General features: G+C 44.0%; 1 non-coding gene across 1 annotated transcript; it reads left to right on the forward strand.

The window, feature by feature from the left end:
- Window positions 1-3,585: 3,585 nt before the first annotated feature.
- On the forward strand, window positions 3,586-3,659 carry Trnas-uga (transfer RNA serine (anticodon UGA)). Its single transcript has one exon. It is a non-coding gene; the product is annotated as a tRNA-Ser (tRNA).
- Window positions 3,660-13,183: the final 9,524 nt, after the last annotated feature.

A 13,183-nucleotide genomic window follows, 5' to 3' on the forward strand; every position in this document is an offset into this window, starting at 1 on the left:
TCCACGGTCACGAATGATGAGGATGATGATGAAACGATGAGGACAACACAAACACCCAGTACCCGGGCAGAGAAAAATCCCCAACCCCGCCGGGAATCGAACCCGGGACCCCTATCCACGGTCACGAATGATGAGGATGATGATGAAATGATGAGGACAACACAAACACCCAGTACCCGGGCAGAGAAAAATCCCCAACCCCGCCGGTAATCGAACCCGGGACCCCTTGAGCCAGAGGTAGCAACGCTAGTCACTAGAGCACGAGCTGCGGACGAGCGTGTTTCTTGACTCAAATGTACAGGATTATTCACAATGATCTAGACATATTGAAGTGCATGTAGAAAAATATTAATATACTACATAATTAACTCCAAGGGTATAGAAAACGAATAATTTCTTTGTTACAGTGATCTACAGCAATAAGGCTGCCAGTACAACGAAGAGGACCATGGAATTCTGAAAGAGCGAGTCCGCAACTGCCGAGCGTTGGAAATCCAGTACCACATTTAACAACACTCCACCTACAAGGAATTCATTTTCGAGTGGGTACGGAAGTGGGTACAATTTTCACACCTGCCAAAACCTGCTTCCATTGGGATTGGAATTATTATATTCTTCTTGTAGTCTGAGTGTATTTCGCCTGTCTCATACATCTTGCTAACCAGATGGTAGAGTTTTGTCAGGGCTGGCTCTTCCAATTCTCTCAGTAGTTCTAATAGAATATTGTCTACTCCCGGTTCCTTGTTTCGACTTAGGCCTTTCAGCGTTGTGTCAAATTCTTGACACGGTATCATATCTCCCATTTCATCTTCACCTACGTCCTCTTCTATTTCCATAATATTGCCCTCGAGTACATCGACCTTGTACAGACCCTCTATATACCCCTTCCACCTTTCTGCCTTCCCTTCTTTGCTTAGAACTGGTTTTCCAACTGAGCTCTTGATATTCATACAAGTGGTTGTCTTTTCTTAAAATGTTTAATTTTGCAGTAGGCAGTATCTATCTTACCTCTTGTGATATATGCTTCTACACCCTTACATTTGTCCTCGAGGTATCACTGCTTGCCCGCATCTCGTGGTCGTGCGGTAGCTTTCTCGCTTCCCACGCCCGGATTCCCGGGTTCGATTCCCGGCGGTGTCAGGGATTTTCTCTGCCTCGTGCTGGCTGGGTGTTGTGTGATCTCCTTAGGTTAGTTAGGTTTATGTAGTTCTAACTTCTATGGGACTGATGATCTAAGATGTTAAGTCCCATAGTGCTCAGAGCCATTTGAACCATTTTATATCCCTGCTTGGCCATTTTGCACTTCCTGTAGATCTCATTTTTGAGACGTTTGTATTCCTTTTGCCTGTTTCATTTACTGCATTGTTATATTTTCTCCTTTTATCAGTTACATTGAGTATATCTTGAGCGAACCAAGAATTTCTATTAGCCCTCGTCTTTTTACCTACTTGATCCTCTGCTGCCTTCATTATTTCATTTCTCAAAGCTACTCATTCTTCTTCTACTGTATTTGTTTCCCCCATTCTTGTCAATAGTTACCTAATGCTCTCTCTGAAACTCTCTACAACCTCTGGTTCTTTCAGTTTATCCAGGACCATCTCCTCAAATTTTCATTTTGCTGTTTCTTCAGTTTTAATCTGCAGAGTCCACATTTGTCCGTGGAAATGTCTTACAATTTAGAACCTGGTTGCTAAATCTCTGTCTTACCATTATATAACCTATCTGAAGCCTTCCAGTGTTTGCAGGCCTCTCCCACGTATACAACCTTCTTTCTTGATTTTAAAATCAAATGTTAGATATGATTAAGTTATGCTGTGTGCAAAATTCTACCAGGCGGCTTCCTCTTTCATTCCTTACCCGATCCCACATTCAGCTGCTACTTTTCCGTCTCTTCCTTTTCCTAATATCGAATTCTAGTCTCCCATGACTATTAAATTTTCGTCTCCCTTCACTAATTTCTGAATAATTTCTTTAATCTCATCATACGTTTCTTCAGTCTCTTTCTGCGGAGCTAGTTGGCATATGAACATGTACTACTGTAGTAGGCGCAAGTTATCACATTTATCACTTGAATATGTTACCTAGAGAAATGGATTCCCGAAATTTCATTACTCTACATTGATTATTTCTTGGTATTCTGATTTTTCCCGTCAGTGTATATAGATTTGTAAAATTGGACGGTACTTTAGAAGATGAAGAATTTATTACGCTGTGCGTATGTTAAAATTTAGCATTTATGTTGTGGATGTAGTCTTGTGAAGTCGGACGCATCTTTTTGAAATACACTGTATGTGTCACGTTGACTTTGGGCGCAAAGGTGAGGAAGTGACTTTTGTTAACCTCAAAGGTACAGCGACCGCTGGAGGAAGGGTAGGGATCAGATGAGAAGGGAATGAGATGCAGTATGCACCTGCGACGGCTGCAGCTTGCAGGAAGCTTGTCTCCGGCACTTCCTGGACGTGGCGCGCTGTGCGGCGGCCGTGAATCGCCGTCGTGGAGGCTCTGCGCGCGCGGCGAGCGCATGCATTATGCAAGCTACCGGCGGAAGCGCCTGCATAATCCCAAGGACCGCCATACATTCCCGTTTAATGCCGCTCGGTTGTTCACCTTCCACTATCGGGCTTCTATTCCACCGGCTAGTGCACCACTTCCTCGCTTCACCTTTTAGCAGTGAAATTCATTAGCTCGTTCCTCAATGAAAGCATTAATTAGGTAGGCTCACATTCACGTCAGCGCTCTCGAATAGACAGTCAGTTTTCGTGCGACTCAGTGAGGAGGCAGCGCCGTCGGCAACGACGCCCAGATTAATGCTGTGTTTCCAGAATGAGATTTTCACTCTGCAGTGGAGTGTGCGCTGATATGAAACTTACTGGCAGATAAAAACTGTGTGCCGGACCGAGACTTGAAACCGGGACTTTTGCCTTTCGCGGTCAAGTGCTCTACCAGTTGAGTTAGCCAAGCACGACTCACGCCCCGTGCTCACAGCTTTACTTCTGCCAGTACCTCGTCTCCTACCTTCCAAACTTTACAGAATCTCTCCTGCGAACCTAGCAGAACTAGCACTCCTGAAAGGAAGGATATTGCGGAGACATGGCTTAGCCACAACCTGGGGGATGTTTACAGAATGAGATTTTCACTCTGCAGTCGAGTGTGCGTTGATATGAAACTTACTGGCAAATTAAAACTGTGTGCCGGACCGAGACTCGAACTCGGGATCTTTCCTTTTCGCGGGCAAGTGCTCTACCAACTGAGCTACCGAAGCACGACTCACGCTCCGTCCTCACAGCTTTACTTCTGCCAGTACCTCGTCTCCTATCTTCCAAACTTTACAGAAGCTCTCCTGCGAACCTGGCAGAAGTAAATCTGTGATGTTCAAATGGCTCTGAGCACTATGGGACTCAACTGCTGTGGTCATTAGTCCCATAGACCTTAGAACTACTTAAACCTAACTAACCTAAGGACATCACACACATCCATGCCCGAGGCAGGATTCGAACCTGCGACCGTAGCAGTCGCACGGTTCCGGACTGCGCGCCTAGAATCGCGAGACCACCGCGACCGGCATCTGTGAGGGGTGAGAGTCGTGCTTGGGTAGCTCAGTTGGTAGAGCACTTGCCCGTGAAAGGCAAAGGTCCCGAGTTCGAGTCTCGGTTCGGGTAATCAGTTTTAATCCGCCAGGAAGTTTCATACTGCTGTGTTCTTCGATTTCCGGAGGGCATTTCACACCGTAGGGCACTATCGTTTACTGATCAAAACATGAGCTTGGTAAGTAGCGGAAGAGGTTTGTCACTGGATTCAGGAACTCAAAACGTCGCTCTTAACTGGACGAAATCGAGAGATACAAACAACTTCGGGACTAACCCAAGGGAGGGCTATTCTGCCATTTCCATTTCCAACATACAGTATGTCCAAGATAAAGCCGGACACGTCAGTAATATGCTCATTCAATCATAGAAGAACATTTTATTCAAAGTCGGAAAACACATTACAAAACTTGTTGAACCTCTAAGCCAGAACTGTCCTTGGCGGGCCAAACTGCACGCTAGCCCGACGTGTGGGCCACTTTTGGGCCGAGACTCGGTCTGTCTGGGCTTTGCCTTCTCGGAAGTAGCCGGCGCACTGCGACATTTCATTTAGCACCGAGGTGCGGCTTTTTTCTGCTGGCACTCCTTTCTTTAGTCCAGAATTGTGGTGTCAAAGTAGTTTACCCTTCCCTTTTCGCTCACGGTATAAAGGAATTTCAAAGTTCCAGTGGCTGTTTCAACAAATAACACCTTAAAAATGAATGGGAATGACACAAGAGGAGGATAACTATATTCAATATTGCATAACAGACATACAGTCACATAATGGACACGTACTGCAAATTTGCCATGGAACGAGATTACAGTTTACCACGCAGAAGGAATTTAAGGATTTCATTGTTAATAAAAGAGCCAAAATTCTAATGATCAAGAGAAGGAATTTATAGTTCTGTCGATCAAAAATTGCGCTGTCTAAGTTGGCAGGCATAGAGCACGTGATGAATTTCATGATACGAATAATGAACTTTCTCAGGTCGTACGCATTATTCGACTGCCACTTGTAACGGTTTTGTACGGAACTGAACAAAGAGTAGCGACACTTTGTACGGTGTCATTCAAATGATTGTAAAAATGTTTGCATTGAGGTAAGATAGTATATAGCTATATGCATAGAAACAGCATCTCAAGAAGTTTTTTGTTTCATGTTGACAAATGTTCAAGGCGGAAACTGCGGTAGACGATCCACTCCACAGTCCAGTTCGGCCCACACCAGCTCCAGATTGTCGGCATCGCTGTCAGTCACAGCTACCCTCCACATCAGCGTCACCCTTTACAAAGGCACCTATCAGTTTAATAAGTCACGGCTGCAAAATATTAACACGAATTATTTACAGATGAATGAAAAAAATTTGAAGCCGACATCGGGGAAGGTCAGTTTCGAACACTTGAGGCAGTACACACCCTACGAATTGTCTTAGAAGATAGATTAAGGAAAGGCAAACCTACGTTTCTAGCATTTGTAGACTTAGAGAAAGCTTTTGACAATATTAATTGGAATACTCTCTTTCAAATTCTAAAGGTGGCTGGGGTCAAATATAGGGAGCGAAAGGCTATTTACAATTTGTACAGAAACCAGATGACAGTTACAAGAATCGAGGGACATGAAAGGGAAGCAGTGGCTGGGAAGGGAGTGAGACAGGGTTGTAGCCTATCCCCGATGTTATTCAATCTGTATATTGAGGAAGCAGTAAAGGAAGCTAAAGAAAATTCGGAATAAGTATCAAAATCCATGGAGAAAAAATAAAAACTTTGAGTTTCTCCGATGACATTGTAATTCTGTCAAAGACAGCAAAGGACTTGGAAGCGCAGCAGAATGGAATGGACAGTGTCTTGAAAGGGGGATATAGGATGAACATCAACAAAAGCAAAACGAGGATAATGGAATGTAGTCGACTTAAGTCAGGTGACGCTGAGGGAATCAGATAAGGAGAAGAGACACTTAAAGAGTAGATAAGTTTTGCTATTTGGGGAGCAAAATAACTGATGATGGTCGAAGTAAAGAGGATATAAAATGTAGATGGCAATGGCAAGCTAAGCGTTTCTGAAGAATAGAAATTTGTTAAAGTCAATTATAGATTTAAGTGTCAGGAAGTCCTTCCTGAAAGCATTTGTATGGAGTGTAGCCATGTATGGATGTGAAACGTGGACGACAAATAGTTTAGAGAAGAAGAGAATAGGAACTTTCGAATTGTGGTGCTACAGAAGAATGCTGAATATTAGATGGGTATATCACGTAAGTAATGAGGAGGTAGTGAACAGAACTGGGGAGAAGAGGAATTTGTGGCACAACATGAAGAAGGGATAGGTTGGCAGGACATGTTCTGAGGCCCCAAGGGATCACCAATTTATTACTGGATGGCAGTGTGGACGGTAAAAATCGTAGAGGAAGACCAAGAGATGAATGCACTAAGCAGATTCAGAGGGATGAAGGGTGCAGTTGTTAGTTGAAGAGCTTGTAGAGGATAGAGTAGCATGGACAGCTGCATCAAACCAGTCTCCGGACTGAAGACCACAACAACAACAAACGTGCCAAGATGCCAGGGTAATATAAGCAGGAAAAAAGCCATTGTAAATATGAAATGCTGGATCAGTAATAACAGGTGTAACCTTCAGAATATTGAATGCAAGCCTACAAACGTGAATGCATTGTGTCATAGAGGCGTCGGATGGTAGATTACGGGATGAAGTTCCACACCTATTACTTATCGGTCAATAGATCTACATCTACATCTACACGATTACTCTGCAATTCACATTTAAGTGCTTGGCAGAGGGTTCATCGAACAACATTCATACTATCTCTCTACCATTCCACGCCGGAACAGCGCGCAGGAAAAACGAACACCTAAACCTTTCTGTTCGAGCTCCGATTTCTCTTATTTTATTTTGATGATCATTCTTACCTATGTCGGTTCGACTCAACAAAATATTTTCGCATTCGGAAGAGAAAGTTGGTGACTGAAATTTCGTAAATAGATCTCGCCGCGACGAAAAACGGCTTTGCTTTAATGACTTCCATCCCAACTCGCGTGTCATATCTGCCACACTCTCTCCCGTATTACGTGATAATACAAATCGAGCTGCCCTTTTTTGCACCCTTTCGATGTCCTCCGTCAATCCCACCTGATAAGGATCCCACACCGCGCAGCAATATTGTAACAGAGGACGAACGAGTGTAGTGTAAGCTGTCTCTTTAGTGGACTTGTTGCATCTTCTAAGTGTCCTGTCAATGAAACGCAACCTTTGGCTCGTCTTCCCCACAATATTATCTATGTGGTCTTTCCAACTGAAGTCGTTCGTAATTTTAACACCCAGGTACTTAGTTGAATTGACAGCCTTGAGAATTGTATTATTCGTCGAGTAATCGAATTCCAACGGATTTCTTTTGGAACTCATGTGGATCACCTCACACTTTTCGTTCTTTAGCGTCAATTGCCACCTGCTACACCATACAGCAATCTTTTCTAAATCGCTTTGCAACTGATACTGGTCTTCGGATGACCTTACTAGACGGTAAATTACAGCATCATCTGCGAACAACCTAAGAGAACTGCTCATATTGTCACCCGGTTCATTTATATAGATAAGGAACAGCAGAGGTCCCAGGACGCTTCCCTGGGGATCACCTGATATCACTTCAGTTTTACTCGATGATTTGTCGTCCATTACTACGAACTGCAACCTTCCCGACAGGAAATCACGAATCCAGTCGCACAACTGAGACGATACCACATAGGCGCGCAGCTTGATTACAAGTCGATTGTGAAGAACGGTGTCAAAAGCTTTCCGGAAATCTAGAAATACTGAATCAACTTGAGATCCTCTGTCGATAGCGGCTGTTACTTCGTGCGAATAAAGAGCTAGCTGCGTTGCACAAGAACGACGTTTTCTGAAACCATGCTGGATACGTATCAATAGATCGTTCCCTTCGCGGTGATTCATAATGTTTGAATACAGTATATGCTCCAAACCCCTACTGCAAAACCGAGGTCAATGATATAGGTCTGTAGTTTGATGGATTACTCCTACTACTCTTCTTAAACACTGGTGCGACCTGCGCAATTTTCCAATCTGTAGGTACAGACCTATCGGTGAGCGAGCGGTTGTATATGATTGCTAAGTAGGGAGCTATTGTATTAGCGTAATCTAAAAAGAACCTAATCGGTATACAATCTGGACCTGAAGACTTGCCCGTATCAAGCGAATACAGGGACGGTTAATGCTGGTTGTGGATCAGGATGGAGTTGTCGTTCGATGGTGTCCCCTATGTACTCCATTGAAGACAGATCTGGTGATGGAGCATGGCAAGGCAACATGTCGACACTTTCTAGAGCATGCTGGGTTACAACAGCAGTATGCGGGCAAACGATATTCTGTTGGGAAACACCCCCTGTAATGTTGTTCATTTATGACAGCACAACAGATCGAATCACAGAACGATGTCCCGATTTGCGATGAGGGTGCGTGGGATAACTTTAAATACCACTCCTGCTCTTACACGAAATCACACCTCAGGTCTTAACTCGAGGTATAGATCCAGGGCGTCTAGGCCGCAGACTTACCTGGCCACCTTCTACGCAACGCACAGCCGTAACTGGCACGGAAGCAGAACCGGGAACCAGCTTTCATCAGACCTCCAATTCGTTCTCGAGTGAGCTGTCGCTTGACGCAGCTGCAGTCACAAACGGCGGTAGTTTGGGGTTAGTGGAGCGCACACTACGGTGCACCTGGATCAGAGCTGTGCTTGAAGTAACCGATTTGTGACAGGGCGTTGTTTCACTGTAGTGCCACCTGCTGCCCGATTTGCTGGTGCAGACATAATACGATGCACCACAGCCAAAGGCCGAAATCGACAGTCTTCCCTATACCGATGCCAAGTGGTCGTCTGTGGCGATCATACCCACCCGTGACCAAAGCACCTAACAATCACGTACATTGGCTACAGTCCTGCCAGGTCTTTCTGCAGCATCACGGAAGGAACAACCAGCTTCTGGCCGGCGTCTTAACACGACCTCGTTCAAACTCATTCATCAGTGCTTAAAGGTATTGTTAACTAACATCGACTGACTGCGTCCAATCTCGAAGGTGAATGACGCTCACGACCGTTACGTTTGTGAAGCAAACCTGATTTGCATCCTCATAGTTGAACGGAATGGACAGTGTCTTGAAAGGAGGGTATAGGATGAACATCAACAAAAGAAAAACGATGATAATGGAATGTAGGCGAATTACGTCGGGTGATGCTGAGGGATTTAGATAAGGAAATGAGGCACTTAAAGTAGTAAAGGAATTTTGCTATTTGGGGAGAAAAATAACTGATGATGGTCGAAGTAAAGAGGATATCAAATATAGACTGGCAATGGGAAGGAAAGCGTTTCTGAAGAAGAGAAACTTGTTAACATAGAGTATAGATTTAAGTGTCAGGAAGTCGTTTCTGAAAGTATTTGTATAGAGCGTAGCCACGTATGGAAGTGAAACATGGACGATAACTAGTTTTGACAAGAAGAGAATAGAAGCTTTCGAAATGTGGTGCTACAGAAGAATGTTGAAGATTAGATGGGTAGATCATATAAATAATGAGGAGGTATTGAATAGGATAGAGGAGAAGAGAAGTTTGTGGCACAATTTGACTAGAAGAAGGGATCGGTTGGTAGGACATGTTCTGAGGCATCAAGGGATCACCAATTTAGTACTGGAGGGGAGTGTGGAGGGTAAAAATTGTAGAGGAAGACCAAGAAATGAATACACTAGACAGATTCAGAAGGATGTAGGTTGCAGTAGGTACTGGGAGATGAAGCAGCTTGCACAGGATAGAGTAGCATGGAGAGGTGCATCAAACCAGTCTGAGTACCGAAGACCACAACAACAACAGTGACACCACTAGCGCCTTTCTTAAGTTGCTGGCATGAAATTTGAATAGACGTCATCTTTTAGGCATAGAAACACGCCTACCAACTTCCGTTTATCTCGCACGACTCCTTCTTGGCGCTGCAATTTTCTTCCGTCATTGTATGGTTATTTGTATGCACGTACAGTCTTGGGGTGCTTTTACAGTTATGATCTGATTTAATTGTCCGTACCAGTAGCTGGGTGGTCAGCGAAGGAGGGTTCGAATTTCAGTACTGCTAAGAATTTTCCTTAATGTGAGTACTGATATAGGGTGCACTCGGCCGCGTCATGCCAATTGAGGAGCTACTTCACCCAGCAGTAATAGCTCCATGGTCGGGAAAGTGTGCAAACGGCTGGGAGAGCGCTGTGATGACGACGTGCCTTTCCACCACATCCGCGGGGCATCGGATGACATGCCTAGTGAGGAGCTCTGTTTTGGTTTATGTTTCACAGGCGATCAATGTGTCCTCCACCGAACACACGGCAAACGTCCAGACCTTAGTGAAACTCGTCGCATGATTTTGAGCTGTTGCTCTGTGAGTCGTATTCTACACATAGTTGTCATTAGGGGACGTGCACAGAGAGGGTCGTTCACAAACCACAACAATAAAATAGCATATACAAACATCTACATAATTGCTCTGCAATTCACAATTAAGTGCCTGGCAGAGGGTTAATCGAACCATCTTCAAGCTATTTCTCTACCGTTCCACTGTCGAATAGCGCGAGGAAAGAAAGAAGATTTATCGGAGGAGAAAGTTAGTAATAAAAATTTCATGAGGAGATCCTGTGCAACGAAAAACGCCATCGCTTCAATGTTTGCCGCTCCCATTCGGTATCATATTCGTAGTACTATCTCCGCTATTTCACGATAATACAAAAGGAGTTCTCTGTTTTTTAACTATTTCGGTGTCTTCCGTCAGTTCTATCTGATGCGGTTCCCAAACCGCGCAACAATTTTCTAGAAGAGGGCAGACAAACGTAATATCAGCAGTATCTTTAGAAGAGCTGTTGAATTTTTTAAGTGTCCTACCAGTACATCGTAGTCTTTGGTTCACTTTCCCCAAGACATTATCTATGTATTTGTTCCAGTTTAATTTAATCGTAATTGTAATCTCTAAGAATTTAGATGAATTCAAAGCCTTTATATTTATGTCTTTTGTAATGTAAGCGAAATTTAGAAGATTCCTTTTAGTACTCATCTGAATGACATCAAACTTATAATTACTTACAGTCAGTTACAATTTGCCACCTCTTGCACCATACAGCTATCTTGTCTACATCATTTTACAACTGGTTATGATCATCTGATGACTTTATAAGACGGTAAAAGCATCATCTGCAAACAACCTAACGGGGCTCCTCAAATAGTCACCTAAATCGTTTATGTAGATCAACAAGAGCAGAAAGCCTACAACACTTCCTTGGTAAACGCCAAAAATTTTCCAGGATGACTTTTCGTCAGTCACTACGTTGTTTGACCTTTCTGATACGAAATCACGCAGCCAGGCGCACAACTGACACGATACTCCATACGTGATGATGCTGAGGTCCCATACTCCGAGGAGCGTAGGGGATGATGCGGTAGACCCGCACTGCCGTACTAGGCAATGTCTTAGCGGAGGTGGTTTGCCATTGCCTTTCTCCGACCTTAGTGGGGATGAATGATGATGATGACGACACAAAAACACCCAGTCATCTCGAGGCAGGAAAAACTCCTCACCCTGTCGCGAATCGAACCCAGGACCCCGTGTTCGGGAAGAGAGAACGCTACCGCAAGACCACGAGCTGCGGACACTCCATCGGTATTAAATTTTATTAGAAAATAAAAAATTCTGAGTAAAAGTGTCAGAAGCGTACTGAGAGTCTAAAACTATGGAATGTTTGACTCCCTTCTCGATAGAATTCATTACTTCGGTAGCTAATTTTATGTAGAAGTAAACCATCCAGCAATTTCAACTTTCTTTCTGGGTATAACTTATTTTTGACTCATCGTTTCCAAGTAAGATACTTGTATTTTTCATTTGAGTTTTGAGTTTTATCATCCTCTTACTTCGTTAGAAACTCTGGATATGCTAAATCATGATTTTTTAACTTCATTACGTTCCTTCCAGCTTCAGATAAACTTCGCTTCTTTAAATTGCTTCATGAGACGTGACCTAGATCAATGACTTTGTTTTCTTTTAGTCAGCGTATAATTCACTGAAATACATAAAGCGGGCAAAGATCAGCACGTTCTGCCGCTTTCACAGTGGCCTCTTAGGTACTGCCTTTGAATATTCGCAAATTCTGAATTGCTTTATCTGAGACTATGTTATGATACGCAGGACGATTTCCCTTTTATAGTTTTTTGTATCTAGAATTCCTTTTTCAATTTTAAAACTCTACTTTCCATTTTTTGTCACGGCCAAGATATTCCTTCTTAACTATTCGATACATATACTGAAGAGCAAAAGAAATTGGTACATCTGCGTAATTTCGTGTATGGCACCCGCTAGCACGCAGAAGTGCCGTAACACGACGTGGCACGGTCTAGACTAACGTCTGAAGTAGTGATGGAGGGAACTGACACCAGGGTTCTTGCAGGGCTGTCCGTAAACCCCAAAGAGGAGTTGGAGATCTCTTCTTAACAGCACGTAGCAAGCATCCCAGATATGCTGAACAATTTTCGTGTCTGGAGAGTTTGGTGGCCAGCGGAAGTGTTTAAACTCAGAGGAGTGTTGCTGGAGCCGCTCTGTAGCAAGTCTGGACGTGTGGGGTGTCGCATTGGCCTGCTGGAATTGCCCAAGTCCGTCGGAATGCACGGTGGACATAAATGGATGCAGGTGATCAGACAGGATGTTTACGAACGTGTCCTCTGTCAGATTCGTATCTAGACATATCAGGAGTCCCATATCACTCCATTTGCACACGCCCAACATCATTACAGAGCCACCACCAGCTTCAACAGTCCCCTGCTGACAAGTAGAGTCCATGAATTCACGAGGTTGTCTCCATACCTCTACACGTCCATCCGCTCTATACAACTTGAAACGAGACTCGTCCGACAAAGCAACATATTTTCAGTCATCAACAGTCCATTGTCCGTGTTGACAGGTCCAGGCGAAGCGTAAAGCTTTATGTCGTGCAGTCATCAAGGGTATACGAGTGGGCCTTCGGCTCCGAAAGCTCATATCGATGATGTGTCGTTGAATGGTTCGCACGCTGGCATTTGTTGATGGCCCAGCTTTGAAATCTGCAGCAATTTGCGGTAGGATTGCATTTCTGTCATGTTTAACGATTCTCTTCAGTAGTCTTGGTCCCGTTTTTACTTGGCTGCAGTGATGTCGGAGATTTAATGTTTTACCGGATTCCTGATATTCACGGCACTCTCGTGAAATGGTCCTACAGGAAAATCCCCACTTCATCGCTACCTTGGAGATGCCGTGTCCCATCGCTCTTGCGCCCACTATAACAGCACGTTGAAACTCACTTAAATCTTGATAAGCTGCCATTGTACGAGCAGTAACCGATCTAACAACTGCTGCATACGCTTGTCTTATGTAGACGTTGTCAACTGCAGCGCCATATTCTCCCCGTTTACATTTCCTTTGTATTTGAATACGCATGCCTATACCCGTTTCATTGGCGCTTCAGTGTAGAACGAACTGACTGCCTAAAACAATGAACAAAGCAGTCGCAGAAATGTGGATCGTAATAGAAGCCGGTAG

The sequence above is a fragment of the Schistocerca gregaria genome, chromosome 1 (genome assembly GCF_023897955.1).
Source record: "Schistocerca gregaria isolate iqSchGreg1 chromosome 1, iqSchGreg1.2, whole genome shotgun sequence".
Lineage (NCBI taxonomy): Eukaryota > Metazoa > Arthropoda > Insecta > Orthoptera > Acrididae > Schistocerca > Schistocerca gregaria.